This window comes from Pseudophryne corroboree, chromosome 6 (genome assembly GCF_028390025.1).
Source record: "Pseudophryne corroboree isolate aPseCor3 chromosome 6, aPseCor3.hap2, whole genome shotgun sequence".
NCBI classification, from domain to species: Eukaryota; Metazoa; Chordata; class Amphibia; order Anura; family Myobatrachidae; genus Pseudophryne; species Pseudophryne corroboree.
In genome coordinates, this window is record NC_086449.1 from 453154822 (window position 1) to 453168698 (window position 13877).

A 13877-nucleotide genomic window follows, 5' to 3' on the forward strand; every position below is an offset into this window, starting at 1 on the left:
ATTAAAAGCATCTAAAACATGGGGGGTCATTCCGATTAGATCGCTCACTACTTTTTGCAGCGCTGCGATCAGATAGTCGCCACCTATAGGGGAGTGTATTTTAGCTTTGCAAGTGTGCGAATGCCTGTCCAGCCACGCTCTGCAAAAACATTTTGTGCAGTTTCTGAGTAGGTCTGAATTTATTCAGCCGCGGCGATCACTTCAGTCTGTCCGGTCCCGGAATAGACGTCAGACAGCCCTCCCTGCAAATGCTTGGACATGCCTGCGTTTTTCCAACCACTCCCTGAAAACGCTCAGTTGACACCCATAAACGCCTTCTTCCTGTCAATCTTCTTGAGATCGACTGTGCGAATGGATTCTTCGTTAAATACATTGCTCAGCAACGATCCGCATTGTACCAGTACGACGTGCCTGCACATTGTGGTGCATATGCATGCGCAGTAGTGACCTGATCGCTGCGCTGCAAAAAACGACAGCGTGCGATCAGGTCGGAATGACCCCCATAATGCCTAGCTACTGTCCACACAATTTCTGCATAAAAACAATTATTTTCTAGATAGAGATGTGCTAAAAAAAAAAAGGGTTAAGAAAAGCTGTTCTTTATGCATGTGTCCAACTGTTACTTTTGGCCATTTTGTACTCTTATAGTGAATGATCAATGAGAGCATGTGTATTAGTCAAATTAAGGCTGCTGGTGAGAGAGAGAGTATAAAGTGTGTAAATACAAATATCCTTCTCTCTTCAGCATTGGTGAGGGTCTTGTATGCACACTACAAGGTCCCTGAAGTCATACTGGTTTCTCCGCACGTACGTTACACCATGGATTCTGACTTACCTTGAAAAAGACCCCTAGCCAGGGGTGGAAACGCGTTGGTGTTCCTGAGGGGGCGAGAGTGTTTGTGGTAAAACGACCAGGATCCAGCATTTACCATCTGTATTCATATGGATTGATCCGGAGCACCCATATTGGGACATATGCGCTGTTTGGGACTGTTTAATTACAGTTCCCACTGATTCCGGTAATTACTCATTCTTCTCGCTTCCTAAAGGATTGTGTCAAAATCTGATCTAATTGCACTTTGTTATTGTATATGTATATTAAACAGTACTTCACTATATGAAAATTTCTCTCACATGTCTACGTGTTATCACGCTCTGAGAAAACAAGTATCATTGGATTGAAGTGAAAGAAAAAGGAAGAAAAATACGGATAGCGCTAGTTAAGTGTACTCCCCGTTTTTTTAAATTTTGCACTTGTGGTGAGGGTAAAAGGAAACCTCATAGGAGAGTAACACTACTATAGCTGCTGTCCTTGCGCACAAAATAGTTCTATAAAATCTTTATATTACACCATGACTGGCTTTTTCAAGGGACAGGAGAAAAAAAAATGTTTCTTGTTCTCTCATCAGTCCTCTTCCTTCAATGTGTCCAAAAAACTGTTAGTGCTCAAATAAACAAAACTGGTCACATTTTAAATACCGTAGCTATATATGCAACCTGATACATAAACAAAATAGGATCATAAAATAACCCTATTAATAATAAACCTGACAGCAAAGCAGAGGCAGAACTCTGGGAGGCAACGGAGTCATCTGCCGCCGGGCTCCTGCTCTGAAGGGGGCACCTCTCCTCCCATTCTGTGACACCATTGAATTAAGTTAATTGATAGCTGCCACTGTCTTTTCAGTGACCGACTTCCTCACTGGTCCCTGCATCTTACAAATCACACCTTCTTTATTATACTAAATATACACATTTTACAAGTGTCACACCCAGGATTAGAAACCACGACCTATTATGGGCCCTACACATTGTCCGATCCGCCGCCGAGCTGCCCAACGGCTGATACGGCCGATGGGCGACCCGGCGGCGGAGGGGCAGTGACGGGGGGAGTGAAGTTTCTTCACTCCCCCGTCACCCGGCTGCATTGAAGTGCAGGCAAATATGGACGAGATCGTCCATATTGGCCTGCATGTACAGCCGACGGGGGACCAGCGATGAACGAGTGCGGGGCCGCGCATCGTTCATCGCTGAAGCCTCCACACTCAAAGATATGAACGGTATCTCGTTCATTTATGAACGAGATAGTTCATATCTTTGACTGATGTCGGCCAGTGTGTAGGGCCTATTACACTGGAAGCAGGCACCTTACTGATGAAGCGGTTTGCTCCTGTATAGGAAATATGAGAATTTTAACTATATGAAGATACTTCTCTGACAATTACACGTAACTTCATATAGTTAGAATTCTCATGCTTCATCTACAGGAGCAAATAACTCCATCAGTAAAGTGTCTGCTGTTAGAGTAACAGGTCATGGGTTCTAATTCTGGGTATACTGCTAAGAAATGTGTGATTTAAAATAAAAGACAATTAAATGTATAAATACAGTATATACATTTTTTTTCAGAACACTCCATAAACACATACACACGCGCGCGCACACACACACACGCGCGCACACACACACACACACACATGCACACACACATATACGCACACATACATATACGCACACATACATACATATATTTATCTTAATATAGGAAATAGGGGGGCACCAATATTTATCTTGCCTCCGGGCAACTGGGACAAACTTACGCCACTGCATCAAAGGCAAAAGTTCCAACAGTAGATAGCTCTGCATCCTTTGCCACCAGATAGCACACTGATGTTTTATACAAACTATGCTTTTTCAATGGGGTTTGCTTGCTCATATGCTTAAAGAAACAGAATCACCCTGAAGAATATCAATTAATGTGCACCTGGGGAATTAGCTAACAAGAATTGGCTTATATATGGGAAAATGGGGTTAATGAGAAAATATAACTACAAAATTGTATCAGAAATAATAGTCTTTAATTCATGGCACTCAACCATCTGTGGTGCCTGAGGTATGTGACCACACCATTTAAATAAAATAAAAAATTATAAATGCTCTGCACTCACCTAATTACAGTCCAAACTGTATTTTTATTTACATTTAGGAAATGTTTGTTCCAAATGATTGCAATAGTTTGTCCCACTGGTCAACTACATCAAAGTCTTTCCTTCTGTCCAGTTGCTACACTGACTCACAAATCCTTGAGAATTACACTGCACAATTTGTCATCAGGTATCTATAAAAAGTGTGGTCACAAACCTCAGGCACTGCAGATAGCTGAGTGCTGTATATTAAACCTATTGCTTTTAATATACTTTTGTTGTCCCATTTTCTCTTGCACCCCACATTCCCATACTTTATGCAAGCAAATTCTTGTCAGCTAATACCCCAGGTGTCTATTAATTGATCTACATTGGGAAGGTTTAACCACTCTAAGCCTATGTGCTAGCAGACCTCAACCGACAAAAGAAGCATAGTTTGTGTGTTAAATCCGTGTGATATCTGTTCGGAAAAGGATGCAGAGCGATTTACATATTTTTGTGACTCAGGGGGACATTTACTAAGCAGTGATAAAAGTGGAGAAGTGAGCCAGTGGAGAAGTTGCCCATGGCCACCAATCAGCTGCTCTGTATACCTTTATAGTATGCAAATTATAAATGTTACATCAATGAGGATTGGTTGCCATGGGCGACTTCTCCACTTGCTCACTTCTCCACTTTTATCACTGTTTAGTAAATGTCCCCCTCAGTGTAGGGACTGGCCAGGGAAGAGTTTGATGGTGTTGGCCTGCAATCCAGTGAACAGTGCATATAGCAGCAAGCTGGTTTGAGGCAACAGTCTAACATGTTTTATTATTTCCGCAGAAAACAGTGCATCTGTATAATCTGTCTGACAGGTTTAATTAGAATAAAGACAACTTCCTTTTTTCTGTCATTAATTAGTGTTAATTGGATACACTTTTAGTTGTGTTGTTTGTAAGCTTTTACAAAATGTAACATACTGTAAATGTGACTTCAACTAGAGACTCCTATACAGACACATACTGTATACAATAAAAACACAAGTAGGTAATAAAAAGAAAATGTAAAAATAATAATCAAAACATTTATTTAAAAAAACTGCATCCAGTTTGTTTGATGACCGAAACAAATCAATTGACTAATTATGTTTCTTAAAAAAATGTCTTTCTTCAGGTGAAAAGGGGGAATACAGAAAAAGAGGTGACTTTTTAGTGCTTCACAGCCCTTTAATGATATATTACTTCTTTTATCTAAAGAGAAAACAATACATATACAAGAAATGAAATCTAAATATAAGGGTTACAGCAGAGGGTATTTTCCTATTTTAAATCATATGCAGTTGTATAACAGTTATAAGCATTCATTTAGATTACAAAAACATGTGTAATTTAATAAAAGAAAAAACAATATATGCTTATCGTATATACCTCCAGAATCACTGCATCATACACTGGTACTGAAGTCCCCCAAAAAATCCAAAAATCCAGCTAAAACCAACCAAATATTAGACACACAGTGGTAGACCACCCAACATGTATAGTTTAACCATACTTCATCAGGGATGAATCTGAGGGCCTACAAAAATACCTTCTGTACTCATGCCATCACTGTGGCAAGGAAACTTATTTCTCAAGCATGTGAATTCAGTTTGTGCTTTGTTCATCACTTTAACAAACTTTTTCATAAGTCAAAACTTTGGTGTAAAAATGGGAAAGGATAAATAAATATTATCACAAGGGAGCGCTATATGTTTTTCAATGGTTCAAATAACAATTTATAATATAAAATATTTTAAAAGAATATCTAAAATAGATCGATAAAAAATGCAAATTACACCAATAATAATCACTTGCACATAAAAGGATCTCTGTTACCACAGTTCTTTAGTGTAGAGTTCACAGACAATGTGTGTATAGGAGCTCTAAGATAGGATGTTTAAGCACACTGCAGGTGCTATTTGTAACTCCAATGAGAGACTGTTAAATGGATAGTCAGAAATGAGCCAGGTATCGTCTTTTTGGACAGGCAAGCCGACGTGACTTGATACGGCTCGCACAGTGTAGAACACCCCACAGAGATAACACTCTTGTGTGCCCTCCCCACCAGTGAAACCGAACTCTCATCAGTGCCGTTAGTTTTCTTTAGCACAGCTGGCTGTATTGCATGTATTGGGTGGTATCGGATAGATGCAGCGGTACGTCTGTGTCCACAGGGAGGGGGAGCGCAGCTCCGGGTGGCAGCTGATGAATAAAACCAAAAACAGCCTCAGGTCTGTGGATCCTTGTAGGTACTCAGGATCACGTAGGTGCAGTGACAAAATCGCTTAACGCGCTTCTCCATGATTATTAGACATACGGTTTCATCAGAAGGTAGGATTCTTTTAGATTACATAGACATGTGTAATTTAATAAAAGAAAAAACACTATATGCTTATCGTATATACCTCCAGAATCACTGCATCATACACTGGTTCTGAAGTCCCCCAAAAAATAAAAAAAATCCAGCTAAAACTAACCAAACATTAGACACACCGTGAGAGACCACCCAACATGTATAGTTTAACCATACTTCATCAGGGATGAATCTGAGGGCCTACAAAAATACCTTCTGTACTCATGCCATCACTGTGGCAAGGAAACTTATTTCTCAAGCATGTGAATCCAGTTTGTGCTTTGTTCATCACTTTAACAAACTTTTTTATAAGTCAAAACTTGGTGTAAGTCCAAGCTTGGTGTGCAAAGAAGGACGGTACTCCTTATGAGGGTCATCAAATGAACTGTTAACATTTTCTTGCCTGGAAAATGTGATGTACATTTTGGCAAATACTACAAAACATAATGATTTTGCTTGTCATACTGCCTCTCTCACACAAGAAACAACAGTCATCACTATTACCTAGCTGCAACCCTAGCAAAAGTGCAAAGACCTTTAGATCTCCATAGATATTCCATTTATTTTTCAGAAACTGAACCTTATCTAAAATCAACTTCATGTTGTCATACGACTCTTTCATGTACAGAAGGAAATGTATTTCCGTTGTGAAGGACATCTGCTTTTAAGTTGCATATGAAGAGTCAATGGAGAAGTGCCACTCGTTTACATTGTGTTCATGACCAAAAGCATTCATGACTGAATAGAAATCTTTATACAATACATGTACGTCATCTTTGGAGAAATTGTTTGTGAATTGTACATAGTGGCTGCAGAAAAAAACAAACTTAAGTTTCATGTTGCGGTAGATTCAAACCCTTTAATCTCGAACCTAAAAATTAAGCTTGGTCCTTTAAATGCAAATCACAAACAAGATCATTCAGATCTCCCTGTAATAGTAAATGTGGATCATTGCTAGAGCAGGAAGCCTAGATTGTTGGATCAGAAACGTCTTCCTCTTTTGTTCTTGTGATGAGCTCCAGTTTCGTGTGATTCCTCCTCACTTAAATTTACATGCACTAGAGGATTTAGTACTGGAAGTTCAACATTGGGGGGGAAATAGTCTAATTGCAGATAGTAGATTTGAGCATTTTACTGAACGCTTTGTTTTTTTTTAAGTGACCCATTTTGTACGTAAAAGGCAGAAATAACAGTCTGAAATAAAGTTCAGAGCATTTTTTTTACTAATGTGTAACACTAAGGTTTTAGAATTTAAAAATGAATTTCCCACATACATAACAAAAAGAATTGTGATAGGCCTTATTCAGAAGTGGACATTGGGGGTCATTCCGAGTTGTTCGCTCGTTGCCGATTTTCGCTATACTGCGATTAGTCGCTTACTGCGCATGCGCAAGGTTCACAGAGCGCATGCGCTTAGTTATTTTACACAAAAGTTAGGTATTTTACTCACGGCATAACAAAGCTTTTTCATCGTTCTGGTGATCGTAGTGTGATTGATAGGAAGTGGGTGTTTCTGGGCGGAAACTGGCCGCTTTCTGGGAGTGTGCGAAAAAACGCTGGCATTTCTGGGAAAAACGCGGGAGTGTCTGAAGAAACGGGGGAGTGTCTGGGCGAATGCTGGGTGTGTTTGTGACGTCAAACCAGGAACGAAACTGACTGAACTTATCGCAATGTAGGAGTAAGTCTGGAGCTACTCAGAAACTGCTAAGAAATTTTGTATTCGCAATTCTGCTAATCTTTCGTTCGCAATTCTGCTATTCTAAGATACACTCCCAGAGGGCGGCGGCTTAGCGTGTGCAATGCTGCTAAAAGCAGCTAGCGAGCGAACAACTCGGAATGAGGACCATAGTCCAGGTTGTGGCTTCATCTTCAGTAGCAATGTATCTGAGAATTTATGCTAATGCCACAAAAAGACGCTGGCTGCCAGCTTCTCATATCCGCTGCCTGTGTCTGAAGACATAGCATCATCAGGGCACGTGCACACTGTGGGTCTGGTGTATGCACAGAATAAAAAGCATTGGTCAATTGCGACTGAATTAGCACGGCTTCCAGGTCTGAATCAGTTCCACGGCATGACAGAGCATCTAGAGGACACAACACTGGTGTAAAATAAACAATAATAACACATGAGAAAACAACATACACCAGCTGATAACACTGTGGCACCTACAAGAAGACTGACATGGAGCTGCTCTACACATGGAAACTAGGCTCATGTCTTTAAACAAGTTTCATGCTGCACAGTCTGCTGCTCTGATCACATGTATCCTGCCAGCATTATCAATTCTGCAAATTGTGCTTATTATTAAAAATAATAATGATTTTTTTTTCATCCCTTGATTATTCTAAATGAGGAAAATAAACATATTACATTAGAAAACTGAGACTTGCAGAAAAAACATCTAACTGCCTATTTGGATCCACAGTTACAAAGAATACTTTGAACAAAGAAAACAAAACAAAAACAAAAAAAACAAAGAAAACAACCATCAAAACTCTTGGGACAAAATTATTGTCAGTGTTACCTTTCAGTTGGTTACTTGTATAAAAAAATTGGGTAATGTATTGTATGGCCATCTTAATATAGCAAGAAGCATAAATGGTACTAATTATGAGAATGTTATAGATTTAACAGCTTAAAGTTGTGAATTGGATTTGTGAGTAACTTAATAAATTAATCCTACTTGTTTAGGATTAGAAACTTTTTCCGAGAATTGAGGCTAAATAAAACCCTGCCCGAACAGTTGTTTAGTCAAATAGCCGCAATCCTCAATAATTTTCAAATTATATGTCCGGGACTTCAGTTAGTATACCTGATGGGTTGCACTCTAACTATGGTAAGAGTGCAGTAATTTGAATACCTCAATAGTAACACCCTACCTGTACTGCCACTACCTGTGATCATCACCAAGGAGACACAGGTCTCCTAGCCTCTTTATCAATTGTGCAAGCTCGGTGTTGCAAACTCCTACACAGTTAGAACCGTCTCCCCCTGCTTCAAGCAATCAAATAACAGATATAGGGCAGCCTTAGTGGTCTAATAGTCTCCTTAAAGATTGGGGTCTGGAGAAAATATATGAAAAACGAATAAAGAATACTTTTTGACCAACGGTGTACAATGCTTAGTTACAAAAAGTATATTACAAAGAAAACGATTACAAGGTACATACATTTGTTTCAATTTCAAATAAAAAGGAAATAAAGTTACATAGTAAAAAGGAAGGAATGGATCAGTCTCTCAATCAGAGTAATCACCAAAGTCTGTACTCATCCTTTTTATCAAATGATCATCATCACACACCCTGGATAATGTTACTTAAGCTAAGCACACACTATACAATTATTGGTCCAATTTGCCAATAACTGGGATATTGCCTGATTTATCATATAGTGTGTATGAATTATCATTTCAGTGTTTTGCAGATAATTCTGGAAAATCTTGCCCACACACACAAGTAAACGATTTTGGGATCTTTCGTTCCAAACCAAAAATCTCGGCATTTGAGCCATATAAGGGTCAAGTTAAGCTTGAAGATAGATAACATGGATAGAGATAAAGTACCAACCAATCAGCTCCTGACATTTTATCAAGCAGAGCTGATTGGTAGTTTGGTAATTTCTGGAAGATATACTAAGCCTTGAAGAGTGATAAAGTGGAGAAATATAAAGGTCTATTCATAAAACAGTGAAAAGAGTGGAGAAGTGAGCTGGTGGAGATCAGCTGCTCTGTGTAATTTATAGTATGCAAATTATAAATGTTACTTCAATGCTGATTTGTCGCCATGGACAACTTCTCCACACTTTTCACTGCTTCATGAATAGACCCCAAAGTACCATTCCGCTCCTAACGGCTATGTTACAGGATGTGTTTGGAAAATGGCAGGATTATTGGTTTGTTAGATTATATCTCTCCAATTAATAACTCTCCAAAGCTTAGTACATCTGCTCCATCATCTCTTTCCACTTTATGTTTCTCCAAGCTTTGATAAATCTCCCATAAAGTTCTCATGGGTGACTAAGAAAAAGGTTCACTTGCACCACACAATCTTTGTCTGACTTAGTGCAGGTATGAACAGTCAGGCTTCTCACTTGACTACCATCAGTGTTATTGCCACTTATGTATTTAAAGATACAACGTGTCTTTTATGCATAAAATTGTTCCTAATATTACAGGTACATAAAAAGTACATGTCGTAGTGATACAGAAGATCCATGAAATACTGTACTGTAGCAATCCATTAACACTGCAGTGCCTAGAAGCCAGATAGGGCTGCTGTAATAGCAGGGGAGTGGATTCCCATGAGAAGCGCTCTCTGCTATTGCAGTCCAGACTGGTAGTCCCAAGGAAGAAGACACCTCCCCCTAGGGTGCCTATCTGGCTGTAATTAGCAGGGAGCACTTCCAATAGGAAGTCACTGCTAGGTAGTCCCTGCAAGCATAGGCGTATTTATAATGGGTGCAATGTGTGCAGTGCACATGGTCTCCTGGGTCCAGGGAGGCCTACATCGCACTCCATACACCCATGTTCAATTACTTACCTCTCTAGAGTCCTCCGTGGTGCCACTGCTGTAGCAGAAATCACTGGGAAAATGGAGCAGTGGCCATTTTCCCTGTGATTTGTGCATGCAACGTACGTAGAGATTTGTCACCGGGAATATGGCAGGTACATGATTCCAAAGACCTGCACATACACAAAAGAGATTAGTTACTGGGAACGTGGTGGGTGCTATGTTTCCAGATAGCTGCCCATTTGCAGAGTCTACTGCGCCACAGAGAGGAGGGGGCCAGCACGGAGTATGCACATGAGCCTCATCCTCTCTTAAACTGCCCCTGCCTGTAGGTGGTGGATTTTACTGGAGGGCTGCAGCTCTGCTGCCCCTAGGTAAAATCTGCCACTGATTACTTTAATCTCTTAATGAATACTAAGCTTCTAAATGTCTATCTGCCAACTTTTCAGCTAACAGGGGAAGAGACTTGAATCAGGCTAGGATATACAGTACAAAGACTATTATACCTTATAAGAAAATAACCTTATACAGTATAGTTCTGTTAATTGTAAAGAATGCTACCTAGTGAATACTTGATATTAGTACAAACAAAAATGAAGAAAAAATAGCAGATGTCACATAATGTAGTGCACATATAGGCTAGAAGGGCATTATCACATATCCTTATCTAAGTTTGTTATCAATGTTAAGATATAGTTGTAAGGTACACACACACACACATATATATATATATATTAAAAAATATATTATTTATTTCATATAAAAACTATAGAGAAAAAGGAAAGGAACACATTATATGTCAGATAATTATATTATCCTTAAATATTTCCCAAAATCTGAGGATTTCATTGGGTAATACAAGCTTTAGTGAAATAGTATTTCAAACAAAGTGTTAAGCAGATGTGAAAATAAACAGAATACTTGTGATATATAAAAGAAAAGCTTGCGCATTATCTAATCTCTGACTGTATCATATATTAGTTGTTTTAGACCTCCTCCAGTAGTGACTACAATAGTTATTTTTTCAGTGACATCCTTCCTCGTGATATTATACATCTAATATATTAATAATAATAATAATAATAATAATTTTATTTACTGTATACAGCGCTCTTTCTCCAGTAGGACTCGAGGCACTTAACAGATAGCATGAACATAATATACTAGTACAGAAACAATGAAGTACAGAAGAGCTTTTCATAAAATACAGAGAGCATGGAGATACTAAAGGGACATTATGGAAATGTTTTGAGAAAATAGGAAAGTCTTGAGTCCGTTTTTGAAGGATTCTAGAGTGGGGGCCTCTCAAACTGGTCGGGGAATTGAGTTTCATAGAGTTTGAGCTGCATGGCTAAAAGCTTGACCCCCGATGAATTACGGGAGATTCTAGGTACTGCTAAAAGTCCTTCATATATCCTCTATAGTCCTCAATATGTTGAGAAAGTATATTTTGTTATAGGTGATTACTCTTAATGTGGCTATTGTTTAATTTATACATTAAATGTGGGCACTATGTATATGATGAAGCAAATGTGGGAAGTGAATATACATAAATAGCTTGCAAAGATATTCAGTGTGATGCCTCAAGCAAACATCAGTTCTCTCAAATCATGAATAATCATCTCTAATCATAGCAACAGTACAGAAATTCTATACATAGTTTCTAACTTTAAAAAAATGTCATTCCAGAATAAGATTCTTAAAGACAAGTTACATTTTATTTTTAACTAAACCATAACTGCTACAAAAATTCAGTCCTTACAATTATAACATAGAGACTAATTATAGACAGCAGATTATGTAACCCTCAACTGGTGCAACAAACCTGCAGACATGCCACTGCTTTCTTCACATTCAAAGCTGACAACAAGATCATTTGTAATTTATTGTGACTTTTAATGTAAACACAAGCATGAGATACATGAGAGGTGGCAGTAGTACACTCAGAGGAGGGATTGTTTGAAGTTCTAAAGCTGACACTGTTGAAATCCTTTAAATAACATTACTAGTATGCCAGCATGCTGTGTAATATAAGCGTGCCATTCTCACTGTCAACATCAAGATTATCGAAAATTCATTCTGAACTCATCCATCTTATGAACTGTGACTACTGCAGAGCACTGAGTAAGTGAGGGCATAAGAGGTCTGACAATTAAGTTCACAAACTCATTGCGGTAACAGTGGTACATACCTCATTGCTGAATATCACTGTGGTCGCATCCACAGTAGTCCCCTTGGAAAGTTATGCACCGATGCCAGTGCCTAGTCCACCCTTCAAAACTATTTTGGAATTGGTTTTGCGGAATGGCCTTCAGAGCTGCCATCATATTACTCCTGATGTCATCAATGTCATAAAAATTTTGTGACTATTATCATGTCTGCTGTAGACAGAATAATATAATAAAAAAATCTAAAAAAAAGTCCAAATTACTTTTTCAAGTTGATAATATGTATCTTTGTTGTAATCTAATGTATATACTGTACTTAAGAACCAGAATACTGTACTGTATTTAAGAACCAGAATGCAACAAAGTCTACACTTGATTGTGGGCTCACCTGTCTCCATTCTAATGTATACTTGCTATTTACAGAATGTAATGTCAAAAATGCAGGGGAATGCGAGCACTATATTCCCCATATGCAGGTTTTACTTGGCAGCGGGAGTGTCTATGATAGAGTGTGTGGCCGTATACAGTTACCGTTCCCCTGCTGCTCGGGACGGATGCGCCTCACAGCAGTGTGCACCAGCCACTGGAGGTGTCTGTGTGGCTTGGACCGCATCTCCCTTCTATTCTCCTGTGTGCTGGGATCTCCAAACCTGAAAATGTTGCTCACGGTAGGCGCTTCTGGCATGCAGCGCCACAGATGACCCCGTGATCACAAAGCGGCTGACAGTGCGTAACAGCAAGTAGACAGGTGTTTGTAGCAGATAGAGAGTCCTTCCTGGGAATTTGGGGTAATCATTAATGCGTTTCGCACTCTTGAGTGCTTCCTCGTTACTCTATGAGGAAGCACCCAAGGGTGCGAAATGCGTTAGTGATTTACCTCAGCCCTGCAATTGCCTCTGCCTGATTGACAGTCAGAGGTGGTGGCTGGGCAGAAGGGGTCAGGCCGGCGGCATTTGACCGCCATTTAGGGGGCACGGTCCGGGCAACGCAGGCATGCCCAGACTGTTGGGGGGTGGGTGGGCTGCGGTGGCGGCGTGATGTCACATGCAGCCGCTGCGACCCACACAGCAACAAGTAGCTCTTGCCAGCACGCAGGAGCTGCACTGGCTGGGAGCTACTCCTAAAGTACAAAATCATCGCCACTGTGCGATGCTTTTATACTTGTGCGGGGGGTCGGGCCTGACATGCGGGGTGGACTAGTCCTCTGCTGGGCGTCCCCCCGCATGTTTGCGTGACTGATCGTAGATGTGCTAAAAATAGTACATCTACAATCAGGTCTGAATTAGGACCACAGTGTACTCATCAAAGGTAATAATTGGCACTGGGCAATTATAGAAAGAAGATTCCTTTGTGGGGCACTCTTTTATTTGATAGAAGAAATGTTATGATAATTATCTTAAAACATAACTTTTATTAAAGTCCTCCTTAAAAAAAATGGGGTGTGAAGACTTTAAAACAGATTATGGCACAGTCTACCCCTCACATTAATTTATTTATATATTCTGAAGAATAACATTGAGAAAGAGCTCACTTTTTAAGGGGCATATTCATTATCACTTAAATGTCACAATTTCTACACTCTCCAGGAGATGTACAAATTGTGACATTCATCAAATTCCGGAAAATTTTTACGGAGTTTGATCATGAAACTGTTCACCATCCTGAGATGGCGAACAGCTTCCGAATCTCAGCCTGAATCTCAGCCTCAGTTGGGATTCCGACCGCCAGTCTCCCTTGGCTGTGAGGATTCCGGCGTCGGTATCCTGACCGTCAGGATCTCGACAGCCAGGAAACTAACTACTTCTTCCGTAAAGATATAGTTTAAATATAGTATATACACAGATTTGCCAAAAGGTCTGAGAGCCTGTCTCAGTATGTATATCACTGTGTAAATGAATGTTAGCACG